This window comes from Peromyscus leucopus, chromosome 8a, assembly GCF_004664715.2.
Source record: "Peromyscus leucopus breed LL Stock chromosome 8a, UCI_PerLeu_2.1, whole genome shotgun sequence".
In the NCBI taxonomy this organism is placed as follows: Eukaryota; Metazoa; Chordata; class Mammalia; order Rodentia; family Cricetidae; genus Peromyscus; species Peromyscus leucopus.
In genome coordinates, this window is record NC_051085.1 from 20,426,638 (window position 1) to 20,447,373 (window position 20,736).

Here is a 20,736-nt window from a genome sequence, read left to right on the forward strand (position 1 = left end):
CTGGCCATCTCACAGTTTGGATTTCCCAGTTCCATCTTTTGCAAATGACCTAACTTTGCAGAGTTCCAGTTTATTACTTGGAAGTAGAGAATTATTAGCACACCGTGGGGTTACAGATATTGAATAACAAACAGTCTAATCATCATACACTTTGTAGACACTTTAAATGAGGATTTTTGCCTGACTGTACTTTAATGTGTCACAGTCTTTTCATGAGAAGGCGATTTAGAAATCGTCAGTGGGGAAGGTGTCAGAGACCTGGGATTCCAGAAAGCCAGATGCAGGATAACTGAGCAGCCCAGTGCTGTGAAGACTTGACATTCCGGTTACTATCATAACATCAGAGGCCACCTCCTCCAGAAGCAAAGAGGAGTCCTCATAGTTTTGTTAGCAGCAGCATCTTCAATTTCCTACATTTTTTTTTTTTTTTAAAAAGGGCATTAACAACAGCTTAATAGTAAGAACTTAATTTTCCTTAGTGAGAGTCTAAAAGTGAAGCTTGATATGCATTGATTTCTGCTGTTCACGGCACACACACACACACACACACACACACACACACACAGCCAGGCAGGCATGCACGCAAAGTGTTCTGCATGGCGTGAGACTCCAATGTGCTAAAAGAATCCTTGTAAATAAATTCGAACACCCGGATTCCAGGTGCAGACAGACCTGCCTTCTCCAAACATCCCTTGTTAGAGAGCAACGTCTAGACGCCGGGAACTGGGAACGCACCCCGACCTGAGGGAAGCGTAAGAGCACCCGACAGGCAGCAGAGGAGGTGCGAACTTCCCGTTGTCTCCAGCAAATTCTTAACCAAACCCAGGGGAACTGACTCAGGTTCTCTGTGAACGTGCAGAGAAGAGGAGAGCTTTGCCCTTAGGACGCGGGCCGCCGGGAAGGAAGAGCCACTGTTGCATTTGCCCCCTGGGGCTCGGCGGTGGCGGGCTCTGCTTGCCTGGCCCGTCTTGCGGAGCCGAACTCAGCTCCCACCCCCCCGGGGGCGGGACCGAGCCGCTCCCTCCGCCGCACAAATTGCTGCCACTGCTTCAGCCGGGCGCTCAGACGCCGCCGCCGCCGCATCCCACGGCAGAGGCGGCCGCGAGCTCGAGCCGCGTCGCAGCTCCGTGCCGCAGAGAGGCCGGCAGGCGGCACCGCGAGGGACCTGGCCCGGCGCCGCTCGCATCCCTGGCGCGCAGCTGGTACGTAACCGGTCGGACTGCGAGCGGGTTGATCCTAGAGCGAGGAGGCAGGGAGAGGACTCGGGGAGTTGGGAGAGACTGAGCGTGCAAACGTGTAAGCCCAACTTTGCTATTTTCCGTCCGGTGGGCACAAGCCAAGGAGCGCAGCGGGGGGGGGGGCGCATTTAGAGCAGATCCCATCCTTCCACCTGAAGCTGGAGGACTGTGGGAGCGAAAGCAGGTGCACCCGCCCGGGGGAGGTCTGCTCATCGTCTTTTACCCTATGGGTACTGAAAGTGGACTCTGGGGACCGCTGGTTGTAAGTTGCTGAGCCCTGTTCTCCTGTCGCGCCATCAACGCCACGTCGTTTTCCTCCTGCTTCGTTTCCCTAGTGCCCGGCGGCGGTGAGCGTCCACCAGCGCAGTAGAGATCTGAGTTCCAACCCGCTCTAAGCGTCCAGAGCTGTGGCGTTAGCCAAGTCACCTCACCTTACCGGTTTTCCCCCATTCCTCCATAAACTATGCCTATGAGGAAACCGGTGACCTCAGGGGTGTCCCGCAGCTCTATCAGACTCTCCCAGCTGCTGAGACCCTAGCAGGAGGCACTCCAGTGGCAGGTGGTCGGTCGCAGAGGCTGAGAGGCAGAGGGCGCCCCAGCCCTGGCTGGTCCTGGCTGCTGTGACTTGCAGCCTTTGCGGGGAGTTTTCTGAAGGCACCTTCTGGAAAGGGTGACCCTGTCTTATGGACCTCCCGGATTCCATAAGGCAATTTCCTTCTTTAGTGAGGCTGAGATGATAATGTCAGCGATGGTATCAGAGCGCATTCCTGATTTAGAAAAGCATCCCGAACAGCAGGTGCTGGGCCTGGAGAGAAGCCATAAAGGCAAACAGTGGGGTTAGCAGCTGGACTCTGCGGGATCAGCAGGTGGATACTGGGCGCTGATGATCGCTTTAGACATAGGTGCAGTCAGGAAAGAGAAACCCAAAATGAAGTGCTCTTATCAGCGGTTCGATACTGGAGCAGTATTGGATTAGCCTTTCTCTTAACAGTTGCGTTTCTCGTTGTAAACAGCAACCTTTAAAAATCCACTATCCACTTCACGGGATTTTTTTTTTCCTTCTTGGCGTGTTTAAAAAAAAAAACCAAACTTCCTTGAATTTAATATTTAGATAGCTCAGAGTCTGGCTTATTAAAGTGAAAACTGGTGACCACAACTCCGAAGCCAAAGGTCGTGTCTCTGAAAAACCCTTGTGTCCTGTGACTGACAGACACTAGTCGGTGCCCCTCAGCTGACACTCTCTCCAGAGAGCTTATTTTCCAAAAGAAGTGTTTAGCAAGATCAATTGATTCAATTTTAAACAGAATCTAATAATAATAATGATAAAAAAGCTCAGGGAAAAGTTTTAGTAATCAACTTTTTTTTTTCTATGATTTTCTTCACAAAATAACACAGACTGGGAGATTACTCAATCTAGAATATTTAAAGAAGTGTCAAATTTAATTCTTGTTAAAGATTTTTCCCTCCTTCTTTAGTCAATTTAAGCATATGTTTAAGTTAATGATGGATCAATTTGTTTTTCTAATAGTATTGCAATTATTTAAATTCCTATGCAGTTTGCTTTACGGATTTAAACAATAAATGTATTCATATATAGATTATAAATTTACACATCATAACATTTACCCTCTTGAGAGGCAAATGATTTTTAGAAAGTCATTCCCTATTAATGATTTTTAGAACTTTCACCAAGATGCATAGTAATTATTATGATCTAGTTTTAATCTTCAGCACTTCGTAAGATCCATTGTGCCTATTTGTAGTCTTCTATACCCATCCCAACTCCAGGACATTGTGCATCCACTTTTCAGTTCCTATAGGCTTACTTTCTCTAAACATTTCAGACAAATAATATATTATATGTTCTTTGGTTTCTGGCTTCATTTGCAGTATGATTTGTGGAACATCTGTAATTTGGTAGGCATCAATAACTTATTCCTTTTTAACTGCTGCATAATTTTCATTGCGTGGGCATACCATATTTTGTCCATTTTCCAATTGTTGTGCATCTGGACATTTTGTGGTTTGATTGAGTCCAGTCCCCTATTCCTTCACCTCCAATTTCTTTCCTTCTTCCCATGATTCCCTCTCAATTTCAGGTGTCCATTTTTCAAACCCATGAGTCAACAGTGCTACCTGCACGTGCCTGGCTGTGAGACCATGTGTTGGAACATGGGTAGCCTCCGGGGACTCACATCTCTTAAGAAACTGACTTTCCTTCACCCATCAACAGTTGCCAATAGCTTCACCATTAGGGGTAGGACTTTATGGCCATCTCCCCATTCACTTTGGGTTTTGCCAGGTTTAATCTTGGAGAGGTCTTGTGCATGAAGTCAGAGCTACTATGAGTTTATGCGCAACTATCCTGTTGTACCCAGAAGGCACTGCTTCAATATAGTCATCTCTGCCTCTGGCTCTTTCAGTCTTTCCAACCCCTCTTTAGTGATTATCTCTGAGCCTCGAGAGGAGAAGATGTGACACAGATGTCCCATTAAGTACTCGGAACTCAACGTCTCTTTTTTTCTGTGTGTGGATGAGTTGTGGGGGGCGGGGGGGGGTAGTCACCTTCTACTGCACAAAGAAACTTATCTGATGAGGGATGAGAGACAGACGCACTTAGCTATGGGAATTCGCCTTTAGATGTTGCTTTAGTACTTGGTTCTTTTAGCAGAAAATAATAGCAGTAGGTTCTCTCCTAGGGCCTGTGACCTACCCAGCTTCAGGTTCTTGGCCCCATTTATGGTGGTAGGAATGCTTTTAATTATATATATATATATATATATATATATATATATATATATATATATATGTATGTGTGTGTATGTGTGTGTCTGTGTCTGTGTCCAAGTGTGCAGTTAGCATGCACCTGAAGGCTAGAGGACAACTTGGGGAAGTAAGTTCATGTCTTCTACCATTTGGGTTCTAGGACCAAACTCCCATCTGCCGCCTTGGTGACAAATGCTTTTACCCCCTGAGCCATCTTTTTGGCTCTGTGTTGTTGTCAATTTGGGCTATTATGAACTCCAGTGTTAAGAACATTCACATGTAAGCCTTTGTAAGCTTGTGTTTTCATTTCTTTTGGGTAGATATAAACTAAGAAATTACTTGCTTACATATTAAAATTATGACCCTCTTTTAAAGAATATAATAGAAGGAGTTTTAGTAAAAGTTTTATATGTATAAAGTGTAGAAAGTTCTAGGGGAGTAAGGTGTGTGTGTGTGTGTGTGTGTGTGTGTGCGTGTGTGCGTGTGCGTGCATGTGTGCCTGTCTGTCTGTCTGTCTGTCTGTCTGTCTGCATCTTTGTTAGGTTTTCTGTTGCTGCAACATGCACCCTGATCAAAAAGCAAGTTGGGGAGGAAATGGCTTATTTGTTTACACATCCAGTCCACGTTGCTGTTCATCACTGAAGGAAGTCAGGACAGGAACTCAAGCAGGGCAGGATCCTGGAGGCAGGAGCTGAAGCAGAGGCCATGGAGGGGAGCTGCTCACTAGCTTGCTTCCCATGGCTTACTTAGCCCACCTTCTTCTAGAACCCAGGACCACCAGCCTAGGGATGACACCACCCACCATGGCCTGGGCCCTCCCCCATGGATGAGTAAATGAGAAAATGCCTAGCAGCTGGATCTCATGGAGGCATTTCCTCAACTGGGGCTCCTTCCTCTGATGACTCTAGCTTGTGTCACATTGACACACCAAACTATCCAGTACAGTGTGTGTGTGTGTGTGTGTGATAGATGACTGACAGACACAGACAGACAGACCGACACACACACACACACACACACACACACACACACACACACACACACAGGAAAGCTTCCTTTCAAAGTTCAAGTACAGCAAACGACTCCTAAAAAACCACTACAACATTTTTCGCTAATATTTCTTGCTTAATGGTTTATTTTATGCAAATGAAAGCAAACCAAGCTTAATCAAGACTAAATCTGAATTTAAAATGAGAAGGAAATCCATTTGAAGTTTGTATTTCCAGATGTTGCTACCACTCAACTTTGTGTGGCTTGACTGTAGATTTGGTTGTTTCCCATGCCTTTAGTATACAAGTTCAACCTAAGGGTAAGAAGAAGAAGAAGAAGAAGAAAAGAAAAGAAAAAAAAAAAAAAAAAAAAAAAAAAAAAAAAAAAAGAAGAAAAAAAAAAGAAGAAGAAGAAGAAGAAGAAGAAGAAGAAGAAGAAGAAAAGATTCCTTTCTGAATGTCAAATACAATTGATAAAGTCTACAATGAAAGAAGCCTCCTTAGCTAAAATGTCATGCAAATAATAATTAAGCATCTCCTAGTGCAGGTGGGGAAATCTAAGGCCCTAGATTCAGTAATTACATCTCTAAAAGTCACTTATTATGGGTAAAATCAAGACTGAAGCCTTCCTTTCAAAACTTCTCCCATTGGTACACACTTTTCTAAATACTGTTGTTCTCACATATTATCATATACTTTGTATGTACCTCTTCTGTGCCATTGTGAGTGGATGATATTTCACACAAAAAGTTCTAGGTCACACTCCTGTGTATACCTGCAAAACCAAAAGTGGTTATTATTTTTCTTCTTACTAGAAGTAGAAGTGAATTTGAGAAATGAAACAGAGTTTCTACTTTTTATTCAAATGAGAGCTTTTTTTTTTTTCACCTCTCAATGGCAAATGGCCATTTTGTGCATTTACCCAGGTAGGGTTCCTGCTGTGGACTTTACATAAATGATGATTTGTGTCCCTCAGTCACTCAGAATCTTAATAGAACAGTGCCCAGAAACTGTTTGTTTTTGTTGTTGTTTTGTGTTGTTTTTGATCAGAAGGGGGTTCAGAGATGCTGAGAGGAGAATGAAGTGGATTCAGGTTTGTGTCTGTTCTGAATAGGAGACAGCCATCTCACCTAGAAGCCTGGATTAATAAGAAACAGGGTTTCTCAGGCAGGAAGGAGGGCCAGGGGGACAGAGATGCTTTAGAACAAGCAGTGTGGAGGCAGGACATTGTTGACACCGACATGCTGGACCAGCAGCTGAAGTATCTGAGCACAGGACAGACAGACAGACAGGAAGTCCTTCTAGGATCCTCCCCACACACTCCCCACTTCTTTATAAGACCTAACATTAGCTCTGCTGATGAAAAGACACATCATCTCTGCCTGCCTGCCTCTCTCTCTCTTCCCCCCCTCTCTCTCTCTCTCGTGTGTGTGTGTGTGTGTGTGTGTGTGTGTGTGTGTGTGTGTGTGTTCATGTTCAGCATAGGCTACTGAAGGTGTTCATTTGGGGAATGAAATAAAAGGAGAAACCAAGGCCCAGTTTGACAGAAATAAAACCACAGAGGAAAAGGAAGAGTCCTACATTCTTCCTGTACATGTCTTTATTCTAAGCATCACAAAATTGCTTATTTCTAGATTAATTTTTGTGCACTGAACTAAAATGTTTTAGGGAGAAAAGAAATATCTCTCTCTCTCTCTCTCTCTCTCTCTCTCTCTCTCTCTCTCTCAATCTCTCTGTCTCTCTCTGTTTCCATGCACACACATGTGTAAATAGGATGGCTTATAGCTCAAGCAATTATATTACCTTATTATGTTTGTTATTTTTTTTTAATGAAAATAAGTGGAGCCTCTGGAGCAGGGTGTAATAGTAAACTCAAAAAGACAAAATAAGACCTCTTTGCCTGCCTTTCCCAAATAGGTCTTTCAAGTCTAATAAAAGAGCCCTATTACAGCCATGATGGATTTTTGTTGCACTCTGAAGGTTTGTAAAATGTCTATCAAGCCCAAAGAAGAAGTTACAGAAGGCGGCACTTCCTCAGAAACCGCTGTGCCTCTCAGTTCCTCTGTCCTTGAAGAAGGACATCTGTCACCGTTCTGTGTGTGGAGGGACAGAAGCAGAACTGTGCACAGGAGGGAAAAGTTAGAAAATAAAGCCAACTCACTACGTCCTTCACACATTCTAGGAAGCAGGGAGTTATAGACATTTTCCACTCTTACAATTTGAGGTGGGTAGATAGACTACTGTGGCGGTCCAAGCCAATATTTCTAACTATTAATTAAATCACCCAAATGAGGAAGAACAGATAATATTCTGATTCCAGAAATATTCAAGCCTGAAAATGATTGACCCCGGTGAGTTATATAAGTACAGAATGCTGAATGAGTCTCTAGTTCTTGGTGTGAGGTGGCAAGGTGGCACTGTTTACGGACGTGGCAATTTGAGAATGGGAGCAGATTTGGTGGGTGTTCTGGATTATATGTCCTCATTTTTTTTTTTTTTTTTTTTTTTTTTGTCGTCAGAACCTTAGAATGTGTCCTTATCTGAAAACAAGAGCCGAATTTATGTGTAAAAGATAAATCAGAGGTGAGGTGAGATGTAAGAGGCCATTGTATAGAGCTCAGGAGATGAGCATTTAGATGGTGTTGGTATGTAGGATAGAGTGTGATGAGACCTCCCATAGTCAGAATGCAGGAACAGAGGAGTGTGGGAGAGCCTCAGGGGGCCCAGAAGCATTGAAAAGAGACTTGCTACAGCAACAAGTGTGGGTAGAATTTCAGAACGTCTATGAAATCACAGGTCATCCGTGTAAGAGTGACAGCAGGAGAGTGGTTAAAAGAGCTTTGGATTTGACGAGAAGAAAGTTCAAATGAATGGCCTTGTGACTGTGAGGACAAACCCAAGAGGAGGCAGGGAAGCAGGTCGCTGTCACATCTGAGGGTGACAGGGGAAAGGGTGGGGAAAGTGGGTGTCTTGGGACACAGATTCATTTTTATTTAATGTTTAAGGAACTCATTTGTGGGAGAGGCTGTGAGTCTAGAAAAGATAAGTCATGGGACTGTTTTCCAAAGGAGGGGGTGTGATTAAGGGCAATAGTGGGAGTCATGAACTTATGGTGTGCTCTTTGACCTGTAATGGGAGCTTAAGGGAGGGTAGTTAATATACACTCCGTAGAAGTGCCTATGTTAAGGAAAGGAAAACTCTCCTTTGCTGAGTAACATGCCAGGCCTCAGAATAGATATGTTCAGGTATCTCATATATTTTTCAACCTATAGAATTGGTATTATGGCTGTATTTTCTAGATGAGTAAGTAAGGAGAGTATTTGTTTAGCCATTTATTTTATTTACACATGTGGTGTATGTGTGTGTACATGTATGTGTGGGTATATGTGTGTGTACATGTATGCATGGGTATGAACACTCATCCACTCATGTGCAGGTAGAGAATAGAGGTTGATGTTGGTGACTGCCTTTATTGCTTTCTATTTTGTCTTTGAGGCAGGGTCCTTGGAGATTGCCATTTCAGCTAGGCTAACTCTCCTGGGGGCCACTGGGATAGGTCTCTGTCTGCCCTACCTACTGCTGGGGTTAGAGCCTAGCACACCTCCCAGATTTTATGTGAGTGCTGAGAATTTAAACTTTGGTCCTTTCCCAGCAAGCAATTTTCCACTGAGGCATCTACCTAGCCCTCCTGTCCAATCACTTGATAAAAATGTATCAGAGCCCGTTTTGATTGGGGCATAAATCCAAATCCTTGGTCCACTGGAAACTGAGCTGAATTGAAAAGGGCAGCTCATCTCTCATACTGGGCATTTAAAAAAGTCTAAGTATGGTTCATTCTCAGCATCAGTTATAAAAATGGATGCCAAAAGATGGTATGATAATGTGGGCAGTCCATCTACTGTAGCTGACCTGGTCACTGTCCTACAGCATTACCGTAAACCAATCATCTCAGAGTCCCATGTGGACTCAACAGTAGGGAAACTAGACATGTCTTTGCCAGTTGGAGGGCGAGCCTTGACTTTTACTCATCTGCCTTGGGAAGGATGAGAGAAGGTTTCAGGAAAAGTGAAGAACAGTTTCCCCTCCGAGTAGATCCTGGGCAGCTCTCCGAGACAGGGTAGATGGCAGCAGAAGAATGTTAAGCATCTCATAAGCCTCAGCAGAGCTTGCTTCACCTTTAGCAGTCCATGCTTGGGGTTCCAGTTTGACTTAAGGACCCCCTGCTTTTGAAAGTGGAAATTTATTTTTTAACCTACTTGTCTTCATTTTTCCTCTAAAGCTGTACACTGTCACTTGATCATAAATATATGACATTTCTGTTTCACCTCTTTGCAGATAACCCTTCACATCTGCTGTGAATGGAGATGCTTAGATAATTAAGCATATTTTAAGGATTACAACAGCAATTTTTTCCACAACAGAAAATCCACGTTAAGCTAACATAAATGGACAAGAGGTGTTTATGAGGTTTATGAAACTTAAACACTCAGCTTTTAGTCACAGCTTGATGCAGAATGCAAATTATTTTGAAGGGAACCAGCTCTTAAACAGCACTTGATTTAACTTCATTATCAAGGTTTTTCTCAGAGGGGAAAAAACAGCTACCAATATTTCCATAACTAATTTGGAAAGCATAAACTCAAAGGAACAAATGTGTCTGTACCTAGGGTTTTAGTACCCGGGTCGTGTTCAATCGACTCCTACCATAAGCCCGTGTTGGAAACAACTGCTGTGGTTGGGAAAAATGTATCACGCTTCCTGGGCAGGCGTGAGTCAAACCACATCGGAACCAACTGCTGAGATCAGGGGCTTGTGAACCTTGGATTTGTCAGGCCTGGGTCTCAGCGTCATTCCTGGAAACAGGTGAATCTGGCAGTGTGTAGAGAAGGGAAGGGAGACTAAAAACAGAGCTGTTGAGCAGGGATAACACTTACTGCCCTCTTCCAACCTGAGGACCAATGGGTTAAAATGAAACCTGAGGTGTCACGCAGGGTCTGGTTCCAAAGACTGTTTTACGTGTGAAAACCATGAATGTTATTAGCATGTAGGCTTTTGGTGACATTTATTTGGACAGAATAGCAGTATGTTTTTTTAATATCTTGACTTTTGCTGTATTCTTTGTGTTTTAGGTCGCAAAGTAAGTAAGTTTTGCAGAAATAAAACTTGTTCAGTATAATCCTCTTTAATCATCATTAATGGATTTCATTGTGTGTGTGTGTGTATTTATATGTATGTATTCTGTATTCAAATAATAATTTGAAAAGAAATGATAAATATGAAAGAGAATATTTCTCCTTTATATGACTATATATGTGTGGCTAACACCTGAGAAAACACGGACAAAGATTTTGAAGATAAGAGCTCAAAAGTCATTAAGCTAGAAATTAAAAGCCTTGTTGCCGGGCGTTGGTGGCGCACGCCTTTAATCCCAGCACTCGGAGCAGAGCAGCGATCTCTGTGAGTTCGAGGCAGCCTGGCTACCAAGTGACTCAGAAAGCGCAAAGCTACACAGAGAAACCCTGTCTCGAAAAACCAGAAACAAACAAACAAACAAAAAAAAAAAAAAAAAAACAAACAAACAAAAAAGCCTTGTAATATAGCCACCTCTGCTTTTAGTTCATATGACCATAGACAAATCTCTTTGTTTTTTTGAGATTTCAGTCTTTTTCTCAACACAATTATATCAATATTAAAAAAATCAAGTTTAATCGCTCATCACAAAATCAGTACATAAAACTATTTCTATTATTATAAAAAGAGCCCATAATTCCATGTTTTAATGTTGGCTATATACATCCATTTTCATGCTCATGTATGAGAGTCATCATAAATGTATATTTAGGGCTGGAAAGATGGCTCAGTGGTTAAGAGAATTTGCTGCTCTTCCAGAGGACCTGAGTTTGAATCTCAGTGCCCACATGGCAGCTTACAACCAGTTCTGGGGGTCCAATGTCATCTTCTAACTCCCGTGGGCACCAGGCATGCATATGGTGCATGGACATATATGTAAGTCAAAACCTCCAGACAAATAAAATACAAATAAAGAACATTTAAAAGTGCTTATTTAAAATTTTAATGAACTTTGAACTTAGTACATCTGTTTTTTGAGGTAAAATGTTAACTAAACTTGAACAAATGCCCATGTAAAAGCATCCTCTTGGATACAAGCATTTCTGTGTATTTATTAATAATATATGAGAGTAGGAATGAGTGAGACTCCATCTTCTGTATAGGATGCTTAGGATTCTGACTGCTTATAGCAGGTTGATGGAAGGTAATAAACCCACCTGTCTATCTAAGTAGAACACATAGCTTCTGAGAAAAAGAAAGCATTAGGTTGCTTCAGAGACTTCAAAGAAGAGAAAGATAAAATTCAAGTGGAATCAGAAGGACTGAACAGAAGATGTCATAACTGGGGTGGTCCTTTAGGCACAGAAGGAAGTTCCATGACTGGAGAAAAGACATCCCTGAATTAGAAGGTAGCAAGAACAAAAGTACAAAAGCAGACAAGAATAAGGGAGAGCTGTGAAGAATATTCAGGACCCAGAGAAGGTAAGAGTGAAAGCAGAGATTGAGGATGTTGTGGGGGGGCTTTAAATATCAGATGGAAGACTTTGTATTTCAGTTTGTGACCAGTGCTAATGAATACTGAATTTTGTGAACCTGAATCCATTTTAACTGGTTGTTTATATGTGAACAAATCTGAGAGCAAAATATCATATAAGTGTGTGTGTGTGTGTACACATACATGCACACACATACACATATATGGTAGAAGGGACATTTCATATATAATATTTATATTCAGATGTGACAGAAGGGAAATGGCCATTGGTAGAATCTGTAAAATAATAGAGGTTTCTGGTTTGTTGCTGATCAGGTAAAGATTAATAATATCAAATGGCTATTCAACAAAAGTCATGTATAGAGAGTAAGCCTTGGTTAGACCTGAACTCAGAGCTTGGATCTGCCACTTACTTGTTCTTTTCTTTTCCAGAAATTTCTAACCTTTGCTCCTTCCGTCCATGTATTTGCTTCATAGAAATAACAGCAGTTGTTTATCATCAGTCATCTTCAGCATCAAATACACCTGCACTGTTTGTGGCTGTTACTTTAATGGGAAGGCCTGCTTTACACACATGAGGGTTTAGACTGTGTCTATGAGTACACGCGTATTTAGGACTAATAGTGGAGAAAGAAAAATAGTTGCCTCAAAAATTTAAAAAGATATTCTCAAGGTTAACCTGCCATCCCAAATATAAGGGAATAGCTAAGGTAGAGTGCTTTCTGTGTTTAAACATGGTGACTGTAGATTTGTACCAAGGAGGAGGAGGAAGGGTGTGTGTGTGTGTGTGTGTGTGTGTGTGTGTGTGTGTCTAAAAGTGAATGAAGTCCCATCTTAACATAAACTAGGAGTGAGTTCCAAAGACAAAACCTCCACTAAAGACCCAGAAATCTAGAGGCATAACTAAGTCTAGAGGCAAGGTGGGTTTTTTTCCCTTTGAAATTTTATATACACCTTAAAATCTATGTACATTTTGTATTCTAATGTATAACAATATCTATTTTTTTTTTTTTTTTTTTTTTCGAGACAGGGTTTCTCTGTGTAGTTTGCCTTTCTGAGCTCATTTGTAGCCATGCTCGACTCACAGAGATCGCTTGCTTGCTCCGATGCTGGATTAAAGGAGTGCGCCACTACCGCCCGGCCTATTTGTTTTAATGTGTAACTATTTTGAGCCATATACTATTAAGCAATATTGTGTAGATACTCAGCATTAATTCTGTGCTTGTGATTCCACACAAGAGTGATCTGGCAAGTGTTCCTAACAGTACTGGTTTCGCAGTTGAAGACACACAGCCTTAGCAGGATATGGAACCGGTCAGCTCAATAGGATTAAGAATTCTCTCTATGTGTGTCAACGTAAGCAGGCCAAGAATTCAGATTTTTCTTCTTCAGAATTAGTGTTCAAGGTAGATGATCACACCGCTGCCAGTGTAAACGTGCCTGACAGCTGCACAGGCACAGGTATGAAACTAAGATGCTCAGCAACAAACCACCCAATAGGAATGAGGTTTAGGCCTATCTTTATTTAGCTCCAGAGGTGAAGAAGAATGACTGTATGATATTGTGGTTGGTGGCAGGAATCATGGGCTTTTGTGCATTATTCTTCTCTCATGTTCCTATTTAATTTCTCAACTAGTACTTCAAAGGAGGCAGCTATTGAGTAAATGCGTACTCAGGACTTTTTAGGAGGTTTTACAGTTAGAACAACTTGAGTTCAATCCAGAACACCATCGCAGAAACCAGACGTGGTGGTGCAAGCCAGTACTCTGAAATTCAAGGTCATCCTTGGCCGTGTAACAAGTTTGAAGCCAGCCTGGGCTACATAAAATCCCATCTCAAAACAAAAACAAGCAAAATCCAATTGTTGATCCGTATGAAAAATTATCTTTCTGAGATGGAATCCAGACCAGTATGATTGGCTATTGAATAGGTAGTTTCTTTGAGTGTTGTGTTATTATGATTATAGTAAGAAGGAGACAGGCTGGAGATGCAGCTTGGTGGTAGGATGCTTGCTTAATTTGCCAAAGAACTGGATTAGTACTGCATGGAAAAAATTAAAAGAGTAGAGGTAACCAGATTATAAGGATTTTGTCACTCAGGGATATCTGATGAAGGGTGTTTTAGTGTAAAAGCATTCGTTATAGTTAAGAGGAGGAGTCTGGAGATAGAGTTTTTTTGACATTGTTGGGAAATTTACATTGTTTCCCATCCTTGATGTATGTTGTTGGCCACTTGGGAGAAAGGAAAAGTAAAAGACTCCAAAAGTTGCCCAGTCTTTTTGTATTTTACAATTTTGCCTAAAATTACTCTTCTCTAATAAACAATACATTATACAACAGTCACTTCCTTAGAATTAAGGACTAGGCTAGTTCCAAGGAGATCTAGTTGGACATGATCGAGCTCTTGAAGAGCACGGATTAATGGGAAGGTAAACAACTTCAAAACAATGAGGCTAAAGTTGCCATAGGAACTTGGGTTAAGTATGGACATGAACAGTTGTCTTTATCGGTAATCTTGAAATCAGGGCCAGTTACTCTGGGGAGATTGACATTATTGCCAGATCTTAAAAGATAACCTGTCATTTCTCAGGGAAAGAGGAACATGTTCTGGGAAAACCGAAGAGATATGAAGAGCTAGGTATGTTTGAGGAACTATGATTCATTCAACACAATAGAAATGTGTGGCATGGAACAGCAGCAGATGTGGCTTGATGTTGGACAGGAAATAGATTCAGAAGTATCTTGTGTATCATGCTATCTATGCTTAGCCTTTATTGAAGGCTTTGAATCAGAGGGGTAGTGCAATTTCATTTGTGCTTTTGTGAAATGGGTAAGGGTCCATGCCCCTCTGCATGTACCCTTCCTATGCCGATGAGTTTGGGGGCATCATGGGAAATAAGGATAGGGCAGAACTCATGACTGTATGGGAATAGTCATCAGACTTATTCACTAGTTGTTGCCTTCAAGGTATGAGTGAGATACGGAAAAATAGGATTAATTTAGGTCTGTTGAGTTTCAACATGTAGAACTATAGAGACTTTGTGACAGAACATCCAAATGTGGGTTTAACTATACATAAAAAATGAAAGCTTTGCCTAGAAGTTGCTATGCTGAACCCGACTGTGCACTCAAATATTTTGTAAAGTTATGATTTCTCTCCTCTTTTCTCTTTTGATCCTCCCTCTCCTTACTTTCTCCTTCCTTCCTGAGAGAGTCTCATTATGTAGGCGTAGCTGGTTTCATACAATGTCTGCTTCAAGTACTGGAGTTACAACAGTGTGTCCTCACACCCAGCTTCAAATATGCTAGGTATAGTTTTCCATGAGCCTTGTGATTTCATTCTTATTATTTCTCCACTTTCCTTTGGACAAAAAGTAGGCACATGGTTAAGTTCTTTGAAACTGAGAGCTTTGGAAGTCATCCTTTAAATGTGACTTAATAAAGGTTGGCTCATTTATTATTTATTTGAGTACTTTTTGTTACAGATTTTGCTTCAGTTCCTTTAGTTTTTCTGACAGATTCTGCAACTCTCCAAGGACAGAGTTTAAATCAAGGGTACAGTCAAAGTACCCTTCAGGCTGGGAACTAACTCTGCCCTGATTTTTATTTAGCAACAGTGGAGAAATTCCTGAGACATATGTGTGTATGTTATGTAACTAGTCACACAACCAGGTGCCCCTAGCCTCTTGTGAACCTGGCCCTCTTGAGAGCCACTGAGCTGGGAGTGCTCTTGGGGACAGCTGGGGCAAACGCAGCATTGTTGCCTAGCAGTCCCTTTGGAGAGGTCATAAGGGATTGTTGCTGAGCAACCTGGGGGCTCTTGGTGCCACATCACCCTTTATGGAGTTTTAAGGTGGTGGTGGTGGTGGGTCCACTCCCCTTAGGAGGAGCAGTCCATCTTGGCAGGGTATGAACTTCCCTCAGAGGCATGGGGCTGTTATCAGTAAGTGCCTGACCTTTTCATCAGAGATGGTAACTTATATACTTATGAACATACATGACATTTATAGAATTGTAAATTAAATTAAATGTAAACCTGGGGCAGGGCATAAAGCAGCGACAGCAGGAATTCTGATACAAATACTTCTGTGTTTTTTTTCTGTCCTTCAGGCTTCATTGTAAGGTAAGTTTTCTGGGCCAATGAGATGTCATTTTTCATTGTGCTACACAAAATATTTAATGTTCTCTGTTAAATTATTTAACTAAGCAAATACTTATATTTGAGAAAAACTATCAAGCTAATTCTAATCTGGTCAAGAGGTCCTGGAGAGTCAAGTGTTTGATTTAATAGCAACATAATTTGCTCCTAATATTTGAGATACTCTGTTGAGTTTTCCTTCTATATAGAAAGGTCAGGAAATTGTCTTATTTTATTTTAATATTTATATAGCACATAAATTACTCTTTAAGAGTTGTTTAAAATGTTGAAATTCATCAGCTTTCTGAAGAGGGCTGAATTCTAACTTTTTTTTTTTAAAGATTTATTTATTTATTATGTATACAGTGTTCTGCCTCCATGTATGTCTACAGGCCAGAAGAAGGCACCAGATCTCATTACAGATGGTTGTGATCCACCATGTGGTTGCTGGGAATTGAACTCAGTACCTCTAGAAGAGCAGTCAGTGCTCTTAACCTCTGAGCCATCTCTCCAGCCCCTGAATTCTAACTTTCAAAGTCAATGTTTCTCTGTTGAGCAAACACTTCACCTGAAGATTCAGGCAAGTGTCCTACAGACCAAGAGGCGGTCCTGTGGCTAATGTGGGATAATCCCAGCATCTGTCAGCATCGGAGTCTGCTCTCTGTTTGAACTCTTTTATTTTTGTAAATACTTAAAACTTAAATGTTCTTCCTAAGCCTTTCATACAGTGATCGGTTTAACACACATTCACTCACAGTAATGTATGTAAGACCATTTAGTTAGAGCATTGCTGAGGTACTTTATGGAAGTAGTCACAGGCAAGTGAACATCTTCGTAAGATGCTTGACACGGTTTCTATCCTATATACATTTACAATTGGCAGGAACCATGATTTGTCATACATGAATATTGATAATATGAAACATATGGAATACATTATTGCTAGAAAATGTTCTATGTGAGTTAAAATGATGGACTAGACTTTAAAAAGGTATTTGTTTTCAAATTATTTTAAGGTAATATGCAAAGCACAGGGTTTTTATAGGATTTTCATACACATATGTGTATATGTGTTATGAAGCATGTATGTGATATATAATTACATAAATAAATAAATATATATAATTACACTTTGTTCTAATTCATTTCCTTCCCCTACTGTTCCCAACCTCCTATTCCCTCCTATAGGTTCACTTCCTCTTCCTAAATACTCTCATCCTCTGCTTCCATGTCACATGAATTCTGTTACCCTCTCTTTCATCCCTTTCTAACGCCCTTAAGATGTCTGTCTTCTCTCTCATGGTCTCCTTTTTATTTTCATAACACACAAACACACACACACACACACACACACACACACACACACACACACACATAAACACACACATTTTTGGATAGTAGAGAAAACATGATGTTTGGATTTCTGAGTGTAGTTTATTTTTAATTCCATCCATTTTCTTGCAAAGGTCAGGATTTCAGTTTTCTTTATGGCTAAACAAATACTCTATTGTGCATAAGTACCACATTTTTTTAATACATTTATCTGTCAATACACAACTATATTGTTATGGATATAGGCTGATTCTAACAACTATACACAAAATACTTGACTCTTTAGGCTATTTTATACAAGGTGACTTAGGCTGGTTCAGAAAACTTAGTAACTTGGCCAAAGATAGTACAGATTTAAGATTTAAAAAAAAAATCAGTCTTCAAAACCCGTGCTCTTAATCATTATATGCCATAGGTACTATATTATTTTATGAGGGCAGCCAAGTCAGTATTTACAATAAATTTGTTTTTTTAAAATGTACAATGAAGCAAAATCCACAAGACCATTTGGGTAACTAAGTTGCTTGGTTTATGATTTGGCTCTCTTCTCCTCACTAAGAATCCCTTTTCACCAAGTTTCTTTGTACCCATCAAAGCTCACTGTATAGGACAATAAGTTCAGCAGGCAACTAGCACCCTTGTTTCTGCTGTTAGTTTTTTTTAAATAGGTGAGTGTATTTTCTTTGATGTAAGATGTGAGTGAAGGATAAGCAGTTAGAAAATAATTAGGGGAAATAAATACGATTTTAAATAGTTTTAGAGACAATCCTCGAAAACCGTTTTAGAGCTTTGGAAAGTGTAAAGGCAATGATCATTTATTCCCAAAAGAAAAATCATATATGTGAAAAAGATATATAACAGCAGAATCAAGAGTTCAAGAATATTATGAGATCTCATGGTGTCCAATATTAGAGTTGGACAGAGCTAAGCTTTAATCCTGGCTCTGGGATTTATTAACTGTGTGACCTTGGGGATGAATGTGTCATACCAAGCTTTGGAAATCAATCATTATGGTGTATTGTGATGCTTAAATAGAATAATGCATAAAGTATTCAGCATGGTTCATGACACAAAATGTAGAAGCAACTCATGTTCACTAATGTAGACACAAAACAGAGTGTATAGCTTGTGATATCATCCAGCCTTTAAAAAGAAAAGAATTTTGACAGGTGCTAACACACAGGAAAACCTGGAAAACTCCTTGCTAAGAAAACTATCCAGTCACAAAATAACAGGTATGTGATAAATACGGAGTCCAAAGCAGAAAAGTGAATGGAGATTACTAGGGATGCCAAGAGGGAGGAGTGGAGATGTTTGCTTAATGGGCATAGTCTTTGTTTTGAATGATAACATTTGCACGACTCTATGAATAGACATAATACTGAACTATTTCATTAAGATGATTGGGACAGTAATTTTATGTGTGTTATTCTACATCAAAGAAGAGAGTCGGTCTTAAAGTGACAATTTTCATCCATTAGTCTGACAAAGATCAATTATCACACGGATATATTTATCTTTCTTTCCTCATTTGGTTTGTGATTCTCAGGCCTTGTGTGAGGATTTGTTGTATAAAACTCTAGAGATGTCAAGGCAAGAAGACAGTTAGGAGCATTTGTTTCATCCAGTGTCATCTAGACACCCCAGAAAATTTACCTGGAACCCAGCAGGATGGATTGTTCATGCAAGGTCATATATTAGAGGGCAGGGAAAAGTGGATTAGTGACATTTCTTGTGAGTTTTTAGTTCAAACCAAAAATGTCTTTGAGCCGAGGCCATTATACTGAACATAGAAACGATGTGAGTTGATACCTTTTATTTGGAAGCTTAACAAATATCCTGCTATACACACATCCGCAGTTAACCTGGAACTCAGTGACTGAGATGAAGACTGTATTTTTTTTTGAAAAAAGTTATTTATTTATTTTATTTATTTATGTAGTGTGTGTGTGTGTGTGTGTGTGTGTGTGTGTGTGCGCGCGCGCAGGTGTGTATGCAGATATGCAGGTGCCTACAGAGGCCAGAAAATGGCGCTAGATCTCCTGGAACTGGAGTGGCAGGCAGTTGTGATGGGGGTACTAGGGGTGATGGGAACTGAATTCCAGTCCTTTGTGAAAACAGCAAGGTCTCTCAGTGGCTGAGCCATCTTTCCAGCTATTTCTTTATTAAAAGTGTTTATTGATTTCTTGTGTTATTATCAATGTATTAAAGAAAATGGCTGATGCTTGTCTCCTAAACGATTCTTCTACTTTACTTAGATGCTGAGTTTAGTAAATCAAGACCTATTGCTCTTTTGAGTCCGGTTTCTTTTTATTTTATTTTTGTCGGATGCACAATCAAATGCACACATTCATAGCATGCAATGGGATGTAATGCTATAAACTCAGGTGATTAGCATGCGCATTATCTTAAATCCATCATTTCTCTGTGGTAAGAACAATAATAATCTCGTATGGGATACATATTGTTAATTGTGGTCGCCCTACCGTGCAGTAGAACACCAGGGTCTGTTCTGTGACTTTGTACCTGTTCTGCAACATTTATTCATCTCCCTTCCCCTTGTTCCCTCATCCTCTTTTGACCCCCTAGTCTCCTATCTCTGTGGAGCCTGCATTTTTAGGTTCCAGACATTAGTGAGAACTTGCAGTATTTGTCCTCTCCCTTTTCACTTTAGGGTCTTTTTAAAATCCAAACATGGGGGAATAAACTAGTCTTCTTTGGAAGCAGAAACCAGCTCTTTAGCATGTCCCATTCCTAAAAGGAAGCAGGAAGATATAGGAGTGTGAACAGATTCCATCCCAGGGGCCTGGGCAAGATCTAATACTAGAAGAAGCACATTTTTGCTTTTCTTGTTTCTTGTTCTTGTGGGAGATTAACAGCTGTACATTTGCGTCTTCATTGCATGGGACCATCCTTTATCTCAGAGTAATCTAGAGAGACAAATGGGATCGTCAAGGCTCTGTCATCCACCTAAAGCAGAGGAGATGAGGACTCAAGTCAATACCTGACAAATGGATGATTTACAGTGAGAACTTAGCTCAGTCCTCCTGCCTCTGCATGTCAAAGCCCTTGTGGTGCTCTTCATGCCCACTTGCAAACTCTAAAAAAATAAATGGGGAGCAATGGAGGAAGAATCATTAAATTACTTAAAAGCAACTTCAAAGAGCAGCCAATACAGTTCTTACATTGTGAGAAAAAAGATATCTTGTCTGAGAATCATAGTAAAATATGACCACATGTACTTCACACATGACAGATGAAAAGTCTGATTGCTTTATTAACATGAAGGGTTTGTGGAGAACGGGCTAGGGGAGAAAGTCTTAGAGCAGTGAGATTGGTGAGGGTGTGTCATAACCTCTTCAGGGAATGATGAGGTGTATATGAGATCATGTGTGTGTGTGTGTGTGTGTGGTGGGGGGGGGGAGGAGAAGACCAGGCTGTTTGATGAATACAGAATGAATGGAGTTGGAGGAGTGACCTGCAGAACATGAGGCTGGAACAACTGGATTTGAGAAGAGAGTAGACAGCACTCATGTCTAAATCATAGTGCAGAACTGGGCTCTTCCTGCTATGACACCTCTATTAAAGTTGGACAGCATGGACAAGCAGGGGAGCATTGCCAATATCAGCCCTAGGTTTAGGAGAACAGTGATCAGATGATCTCTATAAAATGTCAACAAAACAAAGCATTGCTTTTTCATCTGGGACG

The 20,736-nt window shown here is 40.8% G+C and overlaps 1 protein-coding gene across 10 annotated transcripts in view; it reads left to right on the forward strand.

Annotated features, from left to right (window-relative positions):
• The first annotated feature begins 1,048 nt into the window (after positions 1–1,048).
• Pkib (cAMP-dependent protein kinase inhibitor beta) overlaps positions 1,049–20,736 on the forward strand; it is a 97,206-nt gene continuing 77,518 nt past the window's right edge. For 2 of the 10 annotated variants that reach the window (XM_037200492.1, XM_028868354.2), the window contains exon 1: positions 15,240–15,500. The gene's annotated coding sequence lies outside the window, so the exon portion shown is untranslated. The other 8 variants (XM_037200494.1, XM_037200491.1, XM_037200493.1 and 5 more) reach the window with 8 other exon arrangements.